The 15,754-nt window shown below is 37.9% G+C and overlaps 1 pseudogene; it reads left to right on the top strand.

Moving 5' to 3' along the window:
- The window catches only part of LOC113248401 (endonuclease III-like protein 1), a 49,223-nt pseudogene extending 43,186 nt beyond the window's left edge, over positions 1-6,037 (top strand).
- Positions 6,038-15,754: the final 9,717 nt, after the last annotated feature.

The raw sequence follows: 15,754 nt of genomic DNA, 5'->3' as shown, positions 1-15,754 counted from the left end.
GGGCCAGCTATGTCCTCAGCAGACTGTGCAGGATGCTCTGAGCGTCCCCTCCTTCCCATCACTGTTGCATTATCATTGCTGCTCTGACATCTAAATTGCAACCAGAAGAGGGGTATCATTGACAGGAGCTCTGTTGGTGAGAACCCAAACTGCAGAGACTCCAACTCAGTTCTTCACTTCATGGTTCCAGTTTCTTTGGAGTTAACTCAAAATGACTTCTGTCTACTTATCCATTGGTCAGTGTAAGAATGGGATAATATGCATTATCGTAGTACTAAAAAGCAAGGATGGAGGCTAGGCCTGCTCTCTTCTGAACTGAAGTCAGCATGGAAATCCAGGGGCTGGCTGCTGTTGCTGTTTTATCAGTTGCTGTCACAAGCAGGCATGTGAGGGAGCAGGAAGTAAAGGTTACATGAATTATTCAATGACTGGAGGACTTAGGAGAACATTACAACTGTTAGCTTTATCATTTTCATTGATAATCTTCCCGATATCATGAGACTAATAATTAGGGTTGATTTGTTGTTTATAAAGACTTATTTGCTAGGGCAAGGGTTATAGAATGAAAGTACCCCTGCAGGCACTGAAAATGGCAAATTGCAAAATGGTGAGGCTGTGAGCATGCCAGGAATTTAAAACGTTCCTTATAGACTATTACTAAAAAGTGAGGACCTGAAGATATAGAGGCAAATTAAGAGCTTGTGCCAGTAAATAACAGCTCGTACAGGGATGACAACTGTGAGTATGGAAAGCAAGAAGCAAACGAGAAGACGCTCACTGAGGCAGAGCGGACAAGATTCGTCAAATGGTACAACATGGCAAATGAAAGAATTAAAGGATGCAAAGATGTTTCTAGCATGTTGAGCCAGGGAAGGTGATAACTTTGATATGAAGTAAAGACCAAAGAAGGAGCAAATTGAGATGAGCGCGTGCTGACACCAGAATGAGACAGATTAAGTTCAAGGTCATGAGGAGAAATCCTGGGACAAATGCCTAGAATGGGTAGCTGGCAGTGTGACTCTGGACTTGAGAAGGAGAGTCTCTCTGTAAGGAAAGTAGAGAGCTTTGGAGAAGACCTGAGAAAAGACTGGAATTGACCTAGCAGTTTAATCTAGATCATTTGATGCCACAATATTAAGGAGGAAAGGACAATTGAAGCAAGAGGGCAATAACCTCCAATCTTGTAGACAAAGAAGGGGATTTGAGGGATAGAAAATTTTGCTGGATTTGGTCACAATGAAAGAGGTATCTGTGTGGAGCAGAAACCAGACTAAAGGGGGTTAAGGCGTAAAACCAAGGCCTCAGGGGTCACAGGTTTAGACTAATTTTCAGTATTTTGACAGTGAAGGAAAAGAGAGTTCTATGGTGATTGCCTGGCGGGCCAGTCCTACAGAGAGAAAGATTTTAGATAAATTTCTAAACATAAGAGGATGGGACTATAGAGATGAAAAAATAAGAACATTCGAAATGTACTCGAAGAGAGAATTATTCATAAAAATTGCTTTAGAATTGGCATTAAAGCAGTAAGATGAAGACCAATATTCACAATTAGGGTAGAGATGAATCTTCCTCTGAGTCAGGAGACATGGGATAAAAATGATGGAAAGTACAAAAGAGTTGGCAGATGAGAAAGGTAATATGAAGAAGTTTGCACTGAACTGTCTCAATCATATCAGTAATAATAGGAATCAAAACCATGTTTCATAGTAAAAAATGCATTTCACACTTTGCAGTAAAGATGGGTGAATACTTGTCTTAACCACATCTTTTATTTTCTGTATACTGATGCTTTGACATCAGGGCCTTGCTGACCCTTAAAGGGACTGCGTTTCCCAGGGTTAGCTAATTCCTAATAAAAATATTCCTAGACAGAGATAGAGAAAAGCCAGTGAGGGTGCTTTTCAAATGCAAACCAACCAATCCAGAGCCCATGCCTCAGCTGTCTTCTTTATCAGACTCTCATCCACCTGCCCTAAGCACCCCAGGGGCAGATACCAGACAACTAGGAATAGCCCCTATATCTGAGAGCCCACTGAAATTATTCAGACTAGCTCATCTGAAGCCCGTTCACCCTGCCTCACCCATACCTTCCTGTGGAAACCACCAAAAAGATCCCTACTCACAATTTATCCCTCTCCCTCTGCCTCCTGACTGACTCTGGTTTCTCCTCCCTTTCCATGTGGTGTTAGGTGCCCCTCCACTGTGATCAACAAACCAGCTTTCCACGGAAATCATCAATTGATCTCTTGGCCTTACCATACCTAAATCATAAAACCAGTTAAAAAAATACATTGAAGGGGCATCTGGGTGGCTCAGTTTGTTAAGCATCTGATTCTTGATTTCAACTCAGGTCATGATGTCAGGCTCTGCCATGGGTGTGGAGCCTGCTTAAGATTCTCTCTCTCCCTCTCCCTCTGCCTCTCTCCCAGCCCCACCTAGATATGCTCTCTCTAAAATCAAAACAAAACAAAACCTTGTAATTCTGTACATTTTGCTAATATTTGATACACTTAATTTATGAAGCAAGTAGGTTTAAATAGTGGCTTGCAAAATGATAAGGAATAATTGTTCCCCAATTTGGTTTTTAAGAATTATTTTATATTATTGTGGACATCTGTTTGTTCGAACAGTCATAAATAACATCAATTTGAGATAAATATGTATTTTTAAATGCAGGAGTTATAACATGTGCCAAATCAGAAAATATCCATGTAATCCATGTGTCATAGTTCAAAGATTTGCAAAGAGAGTAGTTGGACTAATGGTAACAAGGAAGCTAGATGTGACTTTCTACATAAAATAGGACTTCATCTCCACCAAACCCCCTGTGTACAGAGTCAACAATTGAGTGAGGAGGCCATCAGTGGGCCTCTCAAATTACAGCAACATCCTTTCTGTCCACTTCCATTTGCTCTTAATTCAAGGCACCAGCCCCATTTTGAAAGCAATTTTCTTTTTGATGGATTGAAACACAAACTTGTTTCACACTGATTTTGAATAAGGGTCTAAGGATGTCACTTTTCTATTACATCTGATGTCATCAACTGGTTGTCTTAGACAGACCTGAACTAGCAGTGTAAGATGTAAGCACTCAGTAAGTGATGAGCTTTAGACTGAACTGAACCATTACTTACTATTCTGCAAATGGTTACAGTGGTGATGTGGCCAAGCCATCTATACAATCAGCCTGTTATATTACATTACATGTATTCCCTGTCTCCTCTGAGTAGCTTTGTCATATGAATGGAGACTTTTATAAATTATATAATTACTGGTTACTTTACAATATTGTACCAATGACACAAAAGGTTACTCCCAAAGTTCTAATTGGAAGGTTAATGGTTAGCAGGTGACTCAGCTTGTAGCAGTGTTGTGTTTTGAGGCCGCTGCATCTGAACTTTCCACTTCAGCTTCACTCATGATTTTTACAATTCTGATTATTTTGATATTGCTTAATAGGTTTGCTATTTTACTCACCTAAATGTTCTAAGGGATGGATGCCATGGAGCAATCACTTTAGAAAACAAACAAAAGCACTGAGAGAAAAAAGATCTTTGGCTTTCATTTTCCAGTATCAACGTCATGCTTTAATTTCCATTGTTTATAAAAACAATGTCTCATCTACATAAATCCAATAAATGTGAATATAGAAAAGAAAGCTTTATAAAGGCTGCTGAGAAAGTATTTGATGCTATAGTTGTGTTGAATATTTACCATTTCAAAAAGAAAAAAATATGACTTAAGATATATTTTTTAGTTGAACTTACATGCTGAGTTAATAAGATTTCCTGTGTAACTCATTAAGCAAATTTTCGTGAAGTGTTCAGTTAGGCTTTTGAAAAAGACTGTCATTATAAGTGTCCATTATTTCTGTGATTTCTGAAATCTTCTTCCTATACTTGTAAACTACATGAAAATCACATGGCTAAGTAATATTTTTTTCCCAAGTTATTTATCTTCTGTTGTGGAAATGCTACAAAAACTTTATGGGTTGAAATTGTAGCTGATTTACCTGGCAATGCCTCCTGCTCTGAGCATCAACATTATTCCAAAGCTAAGCATGACGATCTCAAGGTCCTTGTGAACGCTGTCATGTATTTTCATTTAGTATAATGTTTTACTTAGTATCTAGAAAAGCCTTTAGTGGTTCAAGAAAATTTAAAACATGAGCTGAATAATTAAGACTTAATTTTATTCCTGCCTAGGGTATTTTTCTGAAGAAGATGGGTTTTCCTTTGGTTTGGTGATGTGTCAGTCTCCAGAAATATAAGTGTAAACATGCAAAGAAAAATAGAATATATTTGGCATTTAAGCTCATTTATTATTAACTCACTCATTAACCATTTTTTTTTAAACCAATAGAGACAATAACACTAGGGTGATAGTCTGGGTGCTATTGTTTATGGGTCAAAAGAATCTTTAAGAAATAAAGTCAGACTGGGGCGCCTGGGTGGCACAGCGGTTAAGCGTCTGCCTTCGGCTCAGGGCGTGATCCCGGTGTTATGGGATCGAGCCCCACATCAGGCTCCTCTGCTGAGAGCCTGCTTCTTCTCCCACTCCCCCTGCTTGTGTTCCCTCTCTCGCTGGCTGTTTCTATCTCTGTCAAATAAATAAATAAAATCTTAAAAAAAAAAAAAGAAAGTCAGACTAAGACACCCATAGACTACTTATTCTGGAACAGCATTAGAACGGAGAAAAGAGAGTAGGGAATCTTAGGGGAGGCACGGGAAGAGTGACATCCTGGCCCTTTGGAAGTACCTTATTTCTATAAGGATCAATGTAGGAAAAAGCACTTTCTCTTTCAGTAAGCAATTCCCTAAGTCAAGGGTTGCAAACTTCCTGTAATGGGCCAGATGGTGGGTATGTTGCGTTCAGTGAGCCGTAGTCTCTCTTGACACTGCACAACTCTGCCGTTGCAGAGTGAAAGCAGCCAGAGATAATACAGAGAGAGTGGTATGACTCCCTTCCAATAAAACTTTATTTTTAGACCCTGAAATTTAGATTTCATGTGCCACAAATATTACTTTTTAAATTTTTCTTTCAATCACTTAAAAATATAAAAACTATTTTTAGCTTAATGGCTATTAAAAAAAGTGGGGGGAGGACTGGATTTGACCCTTGGGCTGTAGTTGTATGACCCCTGTCCTCAATAATAATCTTATTTTTAAAACTTCCAAATGCAGGTACACACATATACATATATGTATTTACACATTCTAAGATTATGTTTTTGTCAAGAGATTCAATCCTAATGACAGGTCTGTTTTAATTAAACACACTGCTGTGAACATGGCAGATGTTGAAAGGCAGATGAGGAGCCATGGATTAAACTAGTGTTCAGCAGTGCCCCCAAGCCCTTCCTGAGTTTCTGTGTGTCATGCATAAGATTTATTTGTAGTCTCATTTGCAACTTTTTAATTCACTAAGGCACTTGCTACAGTTCCACAACCTTTTTACCTCTCCCTCACTCCCTTTCCAAAGCCTCTTTCTTTCCCTATTTATGTCTTATTTAGGCTTCACAGGACAAAAGGATTTTGATATGATGCAACACAGCAAGAGAGAAAATGGCAGAGAGAAGGGAACTACTGCAGCCAGAAAAGTGATAGATGAAATAGGTGAGAGACAAGCACAAGAAGGAGGTGGTTTTCATCCCATCAGGAAAGGATGTGTGAAGAGAGGTGGATCACTCTGTTCCTCCCACTTTTCTTTGGGCTTCTCCTCCTCTTCTCCCCATTTCTCTTGTCTCACCACCGAAGGCTCAGTTGCCCATTCTTGCCCGCACCTGATTTCCTACTCATCTCTGAACGTCTTACCAGACTCTTTCATTTCTGCTTCCTACTTTTGTTTCCTAGCACAACCCTCAGGCTCATCTCCTGTAGTGAAAGTATCACTACAGCTTGCCTTTCACCTTGCCCTGCTTCCAGTCACTGCAAGCAGCCACTGCAGGCGGCTACCCCCCTCCCGCAGCCTCCGCAGATGTGACCGTGCTCTGCAGAGCAGCATGGGCACCCTGGATCCCAGCCTGCCTCCCACTTAGGGAGAATCATCCCCCAACCCCCGTGTGCATTTGCAATTTGCAGAAAGAAATAGTACCCCGGGCTGACGCAATTACAAGGCGGAGCTCTATTTTGTCTCCCCTAATATGTTTTTTAAATGTAGAATTTAGCTTTTATCACCTTTTCCCACATACTTTACTGACTGTCTGAGTATTGGAGAACTTGCATGCATTTGTGGTACGGCTTTCCAACTCAAATTCATGGGTTCAGTTATACTATTTTTTTTTTAAATAAAGGGACTCACTAATGAGGAGAATTAAAAATTATTTTATTGTAAAAATTATTAAGCCTCAAGTAAACATACATTGTTCACTCAAAAATTTAGAGCATGAATGTGAGCAAACAAAAGTAAAAAATCACAGCAAGCTCTACTTCTCAGACATAGCCACTTAACATTTTGGCATATAATCTCCTGGAGTTCTATATAACCTTAAACATGGATAGGTTTATACATGTCTATCAGTCACAATTTCATCAGAGAAGCAAAACTACTTGGAAATATACATAAAATAAGGGATTTGACCTTTCTCAATCATGACAGCTGGTTAAATACTCTCTCTATGCTGTTGCTTTTATGTCTGGTGCTGGAGTCTGAAGACCTTTATCAAGCTAGTTAGAATCTCTGAACCTCCATTTTTTCATTTGTAAAATGGAAATAATGCTTGCCTAATAGAGTTATTCAATATTAATATCATTAAATGAAATGATAGAGTGATGTGTTTCACCATAGTTCCTTGTTTGCAGAAAGAGCTCAGTAAATTTTATAAATGATTATTGTCAATAATTGTTATTAATCATTATGCTTATTGCATTTTCCATCACTAACACTAGCTATGGACAAGTAGTGTGGCTTTTCTGATGCTCAGTTTCATCACCTGTAAAATGGAGCCGTTAATTACTTCAGAGTACTATTGTGAGAACTAAATGAGAAAATAAATCTAAAAATACCAGAGACAAAGTCTTGCATGAAGAGAGTACTCAGTGAACGTCTCTGATTCTCCTAATGCTAAGACTGTGTTAGCATTCGTTAGTAGTACTGCCATGTCATTATCGCATATGGAGCTCTTGTCATTTACACCCTTGGAGTTTCACCTGCATGGTGAAATAGCTCTGCTTTACTATACTTGCAAAATGTTTATCCTGCTCAGTAGAGGATTTTATGTTGATCCTTGTTCTCTTTCATTGCAATTACTTTCTATCCCATACCTCACAATGCCCAGATTTCTTTCAAACTTGATTCTGGGTCCAACATATTTTTCTTCTTTAGTTTTTCATGCTTCCTACCAATTGATTGAAGATATTAGGCTGAGTCTTGTAATATTGCTGTTTTTGTAGGTTAAAAATGGTTACACATTGGCAGTTGTATATGGTTCAACCGAATATTTTACAAAGTTGAATAGAACCAAGAACGTGAGTGTGAACTAACTCTTTATTAGTAGTTTTTACCTTTTTTGGGTCATGAATCTCTGAGAATCTTATAAAAGCTACTTATTTCCTTTCCTGAAACACACACACACACACACACACACACACACAAACACACACACACACACCGTCATACTGTCTTTTTATTGCATTGGATATTCATTTCCTTCATGGAAACAGAATACGAAACTAATTTTCTTTTAAAAAAAGGCCTCTCTTATTCTCAACTGTAATGTGAAAAATGTTATGTGCTTTAAAAATTATAGCAATATAAATTGTGTTAAAACTAAAATATAAACTTAAATCATATGTAACTTTGAATTTCAATGAGAACACAGGTAGTTTTTTGGTTTGAATAAGAAGTAAACATTGTGGAAAGAACTAACATAACTGTGAAAATCATCTTTTGACAATCATTTCTGAGTTTTCATTTCTTTGTCTACAAATGCTGGAATCTCTGACTGACAAATGTGTGGCATAGCAAAAGAGTGGAATCAGAACTCCCATTACTGGTTTTGCTAGATGAGAGTAGATTTGTTTCAATGAGCAACAGAATTTCCAAGGTCTTCAGCTGGGATTTATATCATATCATGTCCTTTGCTCTCAAGTCAAGGAGATGAACTTTCATAAGGCCTACAAGTCAGCAAAATAAGGATTATGAATCCACATTTCATTTTTAAGTTATCTGAAGGAAAGTAAGCTTCTAAAAAAATTCTTTGGTGTTTCCTAGTGTCTGTAGGTTTTGGTTTGCTTAAAAATTTAGAAGGCTTTTTTGCTTTTGATTTGGGCCTACAGAATCACTTCCTCCAACAAAGGGAAGTTTTCAGAGTTGTCTCTCTCCAGTCTTTTGTTCCAAAATGTCCCGTTAGCCAAAATGTCTCCTACTTTTTAAACAGTATTTATAATGCTGACCATAGGGCCTTAATGGAAAGGTTTACATTATTCCAGGGACCGAAAATATCGTCAAGTGAGCCAATTCAGAAAGACATGCTCTGTGCCAGATGGTTTTATGAGTGGATTTCTTCTATCAAATAAGAAGAGTGATGGGGGTTGCGGAATCTGTCCCAAGTTAATCAAGCTCATATTAAAAACCCTTTCTTCTATATCATATGAAAGAATCTATATTCTGCTCCTCTATCTTGGCAAAACTTTTTGGCAAAGTGATTCACTTTCCTGGCAGTAGCCAAATATTTTAGGCTGTTGACCAAGTCTATCACATTAATGCATCCTTATGTGCAACCCTAGGCTCATAATTATGGGTGGAATTTATTTCCTTGCTCCTTTTTTTAATCAACTAACTTGATAAATATTGCCCAAAGACTCTCAAGGCCAAGTATCATGCAGAAGTAATATTTATTTGCCCTTATTTGTTACTTCTCACAGAGAGAGATGAGCATGACTCACCTTCTCAGGACAAGAGGATAGCATAATTATTATGTATTTTATTATAGTACTTGAAAGATGAACAGCAATATGCATGTTCCAAATAAAAATCTTTAATTGATAAAACATCATATTTCCTTATTAATAACAAGTTAGTTTGCAAATGATGTATTAACTGTCTTATTATTATAAACTATCATGTATTGGTTAAAATATAACTGTAACAACTTTGTTCAAAATTTGTCCTTTAAATTCCCACTATAAATGGCACTTAGCCAATCCCCCAGTTGGCTTAGCCTTCACCAAAATAGCTCTTCTTCCATTCTATATTGAGTTTTATTTATGATCCTAACTTACATTGTGCTTATATGTCTTATTCCAAATTCTTACCCATAGGCCAAGCTAATCTTAATATGGTTATTATTTCCATCTGGTTTTTATCTTTATTGGACATCTCCCATTGTAGAATTTATCCTCTTCTCAGGCTTCTTCCTCCTACTCATTTAAATGTATTATTACCTTCCTTCTAACCACCCCCAAAATGGCATTGATCAAGGCTTCCATCTGGCCAACTGCCTGTAGTACACTTTCACAAGGTAGGCTGTACATGAATCTCCATACTTAAGTTCAGAGATATTCTTGAGAATAGCATTTAGTGTATAGTACTATTACTTATTCCCCTATTAGTAGATCTGTTTCTGTCTAAAAATGATTTTCTCCCATTCTGCATTCTTACCCATGAATGCCTACTATAAAATGTGAGCATTAAATAAGACCATATTTACTTGTTAGAATCTAAAATTTAATTTTAATTGTTTAAAACATTTTTCCATTGGGTAGCTTATAAAAATTAGACAAATGATCATTTCTTATTTTCTGTTACTATGAATCTCCAGTATAATCATTTTTATTTATATATCATTCTTATTGCCCGCCATAATATTTCCTTTTACCCTCTGTCCTGAAAATATTACTTTAAAGCTTTCTTAATCAAGTTAGTGCATTTCCTGGAATCATAATTCCCTTGGAATTTTTAAAATGTTCTTTGTCCCTGTTCAGTGGACCAAATTTAATTATAGTAAGAATATCATTTTCAAAAGTTTTAAGTCATGAAATCCTTATTTCCTTTAAAGGAAATCTCACTCAGAGCCCTTATATATAAAATACATAAAAGTGAAGTTCTAGTTGGAGGGCGTGTGTGTGTGGGGGGGGGGGAGTGTGGGGAGGGAGGCCTTCTCTAGGTATCACCTCTGTGGCTCCCGATCCCTTGCAGAACACAGCTTGAAAACCAGTTTTGCAAGCCATGGTTACATTAAGCAAAATCTTTATTTATGGCAATTACTTTCTTCTGTAAATATTTACTGAGCACCTACACATTGGCAAAGCACTGTACTATGCGTTACTTATATCATGCTCTCATTTCCAAAGTGATACCTTTCTATCAAGAGTGAGTGAAAACACAATCTACATCCTCAAGTATCTCAGAAATCATCAGGGATCTGTTCTGGGCAGCTTCTGGTGATTACATTCTTTCCAATATAAATAAGCATACCTGAAAACCAGTTTTTCTCTTTTAGAAGATTTTGGATCTGAACCATCAAGTTCAAATTCCATTGATCTGGGGACATGGCACAAAATGTAGTGAATATAACTGTCACAGAGGGAAGCTCAGGTTCTCTAGGTGTATTTCCTTCAGTGACTCAGACCCTAAATGAGAGGATTCAGTGTGCCCTGTAAACACTGCATGTCCTATCTCTGTTCATTATTCTCTTGTCCATCTGGTCCACTCTCAGTGGGCTGCTGGTGCACTCTTCTTTGTTTAGTACATTTCTGTCTTTCAAATCTTCAGCCCCGTCAGCCAAAAATCATTGTTTCCTCTTCTGTGCCACAAATCACATATCTACTTTAAAATCACACGTTAGTCCTTTTACTACAGTTATTTTTGTATGTTTTACACCTGTCTTCCTACAAGATGATAAATGTCCCAAGGACAGAATGCACTCCCTCTAGGACCTAACTGCAATAATCAAGTTAAATAGGGACCTTGTTTCTTTATTTTAACTAAAGAAATTGGGGGAGATTATAAACAGGTGCACAGAAAGAAGAGAAATAAGGCCAATGTAGGTATCATTGTTAAGACTTCTGGATGAAATAGTGTGTCTCAATAATAGGGAGAACCATTTCCTTTCTACCAAACTGCCAACATACTCTAAGCACCTCAAGGATGACAAAGTTTGGGACCGTTGGCAGCAGAGTCTCAACATAGCACTGACATTCTCCTGGCAGGCACAAACCATGGCAGAGGTTAGGCATGCCAGAATCCCAGGAGGAAAGGATAGTGACCAAGAAGAGTTAGAACAGGGCAGGAAGAATGTGGAAAATACCACATGGTCCACTGGTGACTGTGGCTAATGGACCAGTTCACAAACACATAGGAAAACCTGCTAGAGCTGATGGGGCAGATGGAGAAGAATTGGCAGGAGATCCCAGACCCTGGTTAGCAGGTGTGAACTTTGTACTCATGATTAATTTGCCCTACATCCAAAAACTGGTGAGGTCCAGAAATATTTGGATTACATTTATTTTACAGAAAATGCAAAGCCTTTTAATTTATGATTATTAAAAGACTTTTAAATGCAGACATCCATTAAGACTAAGGTATAGATGACTAACGTAATTGTATATGCACAATCTGTGTGTATTACCTGTATGTATGTCTGTATGTCTTTCCTCAAGAAGAGATTTTGCTAAGAGAGCAAAACTGGCTAGCCAAAATTGAAAGAAGACATAGAGAAGAGAAACAGTGAATTTTCTGGGGACTCTGAAGAAAGCAAATGAGTCTTGTTTTTCAGTTTTGACTGTGATTGTCTGTCTTGTGAGCAATTTATTTAATATAAACTTAGCACTTTGCCCAACTCTCTACAAAATACAGATTGGCCAGAAGGAAGAAAACATGCTTCAGCCCCAAAATTGAAAGTAGTTGTTCTAAAACTATAAAAAGAATGGGTCTATAAGGATGACTATAAGCAGATGTCTCTGAAAAAAAGTGTAAAGCCCACAAAAATTCTAATTTCCTTTTATCACTGGAACACTCCCTTTTGGTTTGTAGATAGTCAGCTTTAGACAGGCAGGTGGACATGGAGAAACAGCGTACATCGATTTTCCATTTTTCTAAGTGCAAGTATTTGGAAGCTAGTAATATCTGAATCATCCCTAAACCATCTTCCACCCAATAATTTTTTGGATCAAGTTGAGCCAGTGTCTGCAATCCACTGCCATTTAAGTTATTTCTGGCCCTGAAGTTTTATTGAACTATGCAGATCATCTTGCATTTCATAATGAAACATCAACTTATTATTGCTGAATTCTTCTCTTTGATTCATTTTTGGACACATTTGGAAGGGACTGACTTAAATCGGTGTTATCTATGCTCTTAGGTGACTTTTCTGACAAAATATAATCATGGAAAGACGTCTGAGCCAATAAAACCATCTGGGGCATTCATGTTTTTAAGACTCAAAATCTTTTAGATTTGTGGATTGTGCCAATAAATTTCAAACCATTTGAATTGAACCAGGTAAAAAATGGCCTGTATCTAAGTCACTTTTTTTTTTAATATATATTTTAAGCTACAAATATTTGGATTGGGATATTCTTCCCTGAAGTAACTCTTATTTATAGCTGCACAGCATATGATATTTGCACGATTAAAGCTGATGTTATTTAAACCCCAAGGGAATAAATAACAACATAAATATATACTAGTAATTTTTAGTGATATTCTCATTCTCATGGTCAGCAGTTCTTCTTGGGAGTTCCTTGTTGCTGGGGCCCCAGAAGGTAAAACTTCTTTCTCATTCCAAGTACTCACTTGAATTCAAGGTGGTGCATAGAGATCTAGATGAAAGGGTTTGAGCATTCATCGTCTTCAAGGAACCAATTTAGTTTGTGTGCTTAATACTCAGGTAACAAGATACTTACAGCAAGTATTACTGGATGCTGTCCAGACAGCCACTCCTCATTTCTTTCTTGCTGGTACAGTCCCAGTTCTGTTTGTGCTCCATCATTTACTCAGAAATTAGACCACAGACTAAGAATTTTAAATTAGACCTTATTGTTTCCTAAGAATTCATTGTGGGAAGGATGAAGGGAAATGTTAAACCAGTCAGTAGCTAGGCATTCATCAAGTCCCACTTCTTTAAGAGATCAAAATTACAGACTTTCTTTTGTACACCGGTACAAGCTAAGACCTCCACTAAGAATTGTCTTGTGGCCAGGGGTGCCTGGGTGGCTCAGTCAGTCAAGTGTCTGACTCTTGATTTCAGCTCAGGTCATTATCTCAGAGTCCTGACATTGAGCCCCGCATCGGGCTCCATGCTCAACGAAGAGTCTGCTTGTCCCTCTCCTTCTGCTTCTTCCCTTGCTCATTCCCTCTCCCTCTCTTTCTCAGATAGATAGATAAATAAACTAATTAATTAATTAATTAATTTTAAAAAAGGAACTGCCTTGTGGCCAATGCCAGGGAAGATCTTTGTGGCACTCAAATAGAAGCAAGCAGAAATCCATGGCAGGATAAGTGAGTTCAGATCCTATAGTGATAATTAAGGAAATCTAAAAAATAGTATTTTAATATCATGATTAGAAGAATGTGACAGGAGTTGGCCTACATTTGGCCCAGTAAGATATCGAGAATCAATTATTTTGTTGAGATTTGAACTTTGCTTCTTCAATTATCAACCTGTAGTGATAGCTGATTATGGAGGGTCTGATTTTTTCCTGATAGGGGTTGACAGAAAAAGTCTGACTTCTGCTATTGAAGAGAAGCCTTTCTCTCCTTTTGCTCTGCGTTGTTGTATGTGCATGGCGTACGTGTGACCCTGAGATCAGCTGGCCATTGACACAGTGGCAATTCTGGGGATGGGAGAACAGCAGTGGAGAGAGTCCCAATTGTTGATGATGTCACAGGGCCGATGAATTAATCAGGACTGGAGCACCCTGCCTCAGGACTTCTTGTTTTAGGGGGTAATAAACACTCCTTAATTGCTTAGGCCAGTGTGAGTTGAGACTTTTCTTATTTACAATCAGAAACTCTCTCACCAATACATTGTTTCATCCAAATTTCTTTGTTTAGTGGAAATAATACCTGGTATATGTAATGTCTGGTATGTAGAAAATATGGATCAAATGAGACTAAACATTTCAGGTAGAGAAATTATTTTCTGAAGTAGTGGGTTGGGTATATGGGATTGTAAGGAAGGAAACATGTACAGCAAGTCAGTGCTGCCTTTATAGTAGACAAACGTTTCCAGGCACGTATGGTTTAGGATGTTAATATGCACCAACGGCCTAGATTCCAGAGATTCCAGCATCAGTTCAACAGACTTAGTAAATAATGGTTTAAATACAGTTACATTTCTTTGTGAAAAAACTGCTTAGAGCCTAGACTTTGCTTATATATCCTTTAAATTTCCAAGAGGAAGTATAATATGCTCCATTTCCCCATTTGTAAGTCAGAATCTTTTATTTTTAAAATATGTAGGAAGATAAAACTATTAGTTTCCTTCAGTGAAGAGAATGGAAATTATCTAAAGGCACAACATCTGTACCCACTGAAATTACTGAAATGTACATTAAAAGGATCACCCTGTTTCCTGCTCCAATTTCTTCTTTGGTCCTATGTATTGAGAAAGGAGGTTTCTAAGAGAAGGAGTACGTATGTCTTATTCAAAATGCAGAAAATGGGAAAAATCAGGATGGCTTTTGAGAAACTCCAGTCTCCGAATACAAAAGAAAAGCTAGAATCTAACTAGCTTCAACTTAATTGGAAACAGGACTCGCGAGAACTTTGTAAGGTTCTGGAATTTAAGACATCCTTATGTCTGTCCTCTTTGTTTTCTTCAAAGCAAAGTTAGTGATGCGGGGATGCTGAAATACTGTGGCAGTTTTAAGAAAGGCAGAAACCAAGGGACAGGGAATGGGGAGCAGCTTTGAGGAAGGCAGAAGAACAGGACAAAAGTAGGAAAACAGATGGATTCCATCTGAGGAGTTGCCAAGGTGCTTCTCAGGAGAAAAGGCTATGTGCTTCCTGGAAGAGAAGGCATGATGTGATTTCTGGGCTTATCAGTTTTGATACAAGAGAAGATGAGAGAGAGAAAACTAGATGTCTGGGAAAACAGTAGGGACCTAGAAGCTCTGTGCCCATAGCGTTCATCAAGAGCAATCAGGAAAGGCTATAGAAAGCTGCATCAGCAAGAGAAGGGCCAATTTGTGACACAGTCAAATGAAACAACCCAGGTCTGTCTGGATGGAAGAGTGGACTTTCTAAGACTTTGGCGTCTCAAAGCAGTTCTGTGGCTAATAATTGTGTGACGATGTTGGGGGTAAATTTTTATCCTTTCTGGGTCTTAGACTCTTAGACATGAAGTCTCCAGAATTTTTTCCAACACTTAATGGTCTATGATACCCCCACTTTACTTAAAACAGACGTTGGCAAGAGAATTATGAGGAAAAAATAAAAACAAAGACAAATGGCTATGGGAACACAATTACAAAAATTATCCTGGAGACAGAAAGATTTCTTAAGTCTCTGTGCAGACTAAGATTACACTTTAATGACAGAAGCAAGAAATAATTTTGAGCTGCTGAATCCTTGATGAAACAATTTGGGGCTGCACAAAAGCACTTCACTTTAGGGTAGATCAGAAGTTTCCGTGTGTGTTTGTGTGTGTGTGTGTGTGTGTGTGTGTGTGTGTCTTCGTTTGGACAAGGCAACCTTAGAATTTCAAGATGTCCTCCCATTTACCTTCTGGTTCTTATCATGGAGATAAAAAATGGGAGAGATTGGTCAAGGCTAGGGAAAGGGAAGAAAATCAACTAATATACATGCCTCT

This window comes from Ursus arctos, unplaced genomic scaffold (assembly GCF_023065955.2).
Source record: "Ursus arctos isolate Adak ecotype North America unplaced genomic scaffold, UrsArc2.0 scaffold_1, whole genome shotgun sequence".
Lineage (NCBI taxonomy): Eukaryota > Metazoa > Chordata > Mammalia > Carnivora > Ursidae > Ursus > Ursus arctos.
Note: the sequence above shows the minus strand (reverse complement) of the source record. Positions and strands in the feature narration are given on the sequence as shown.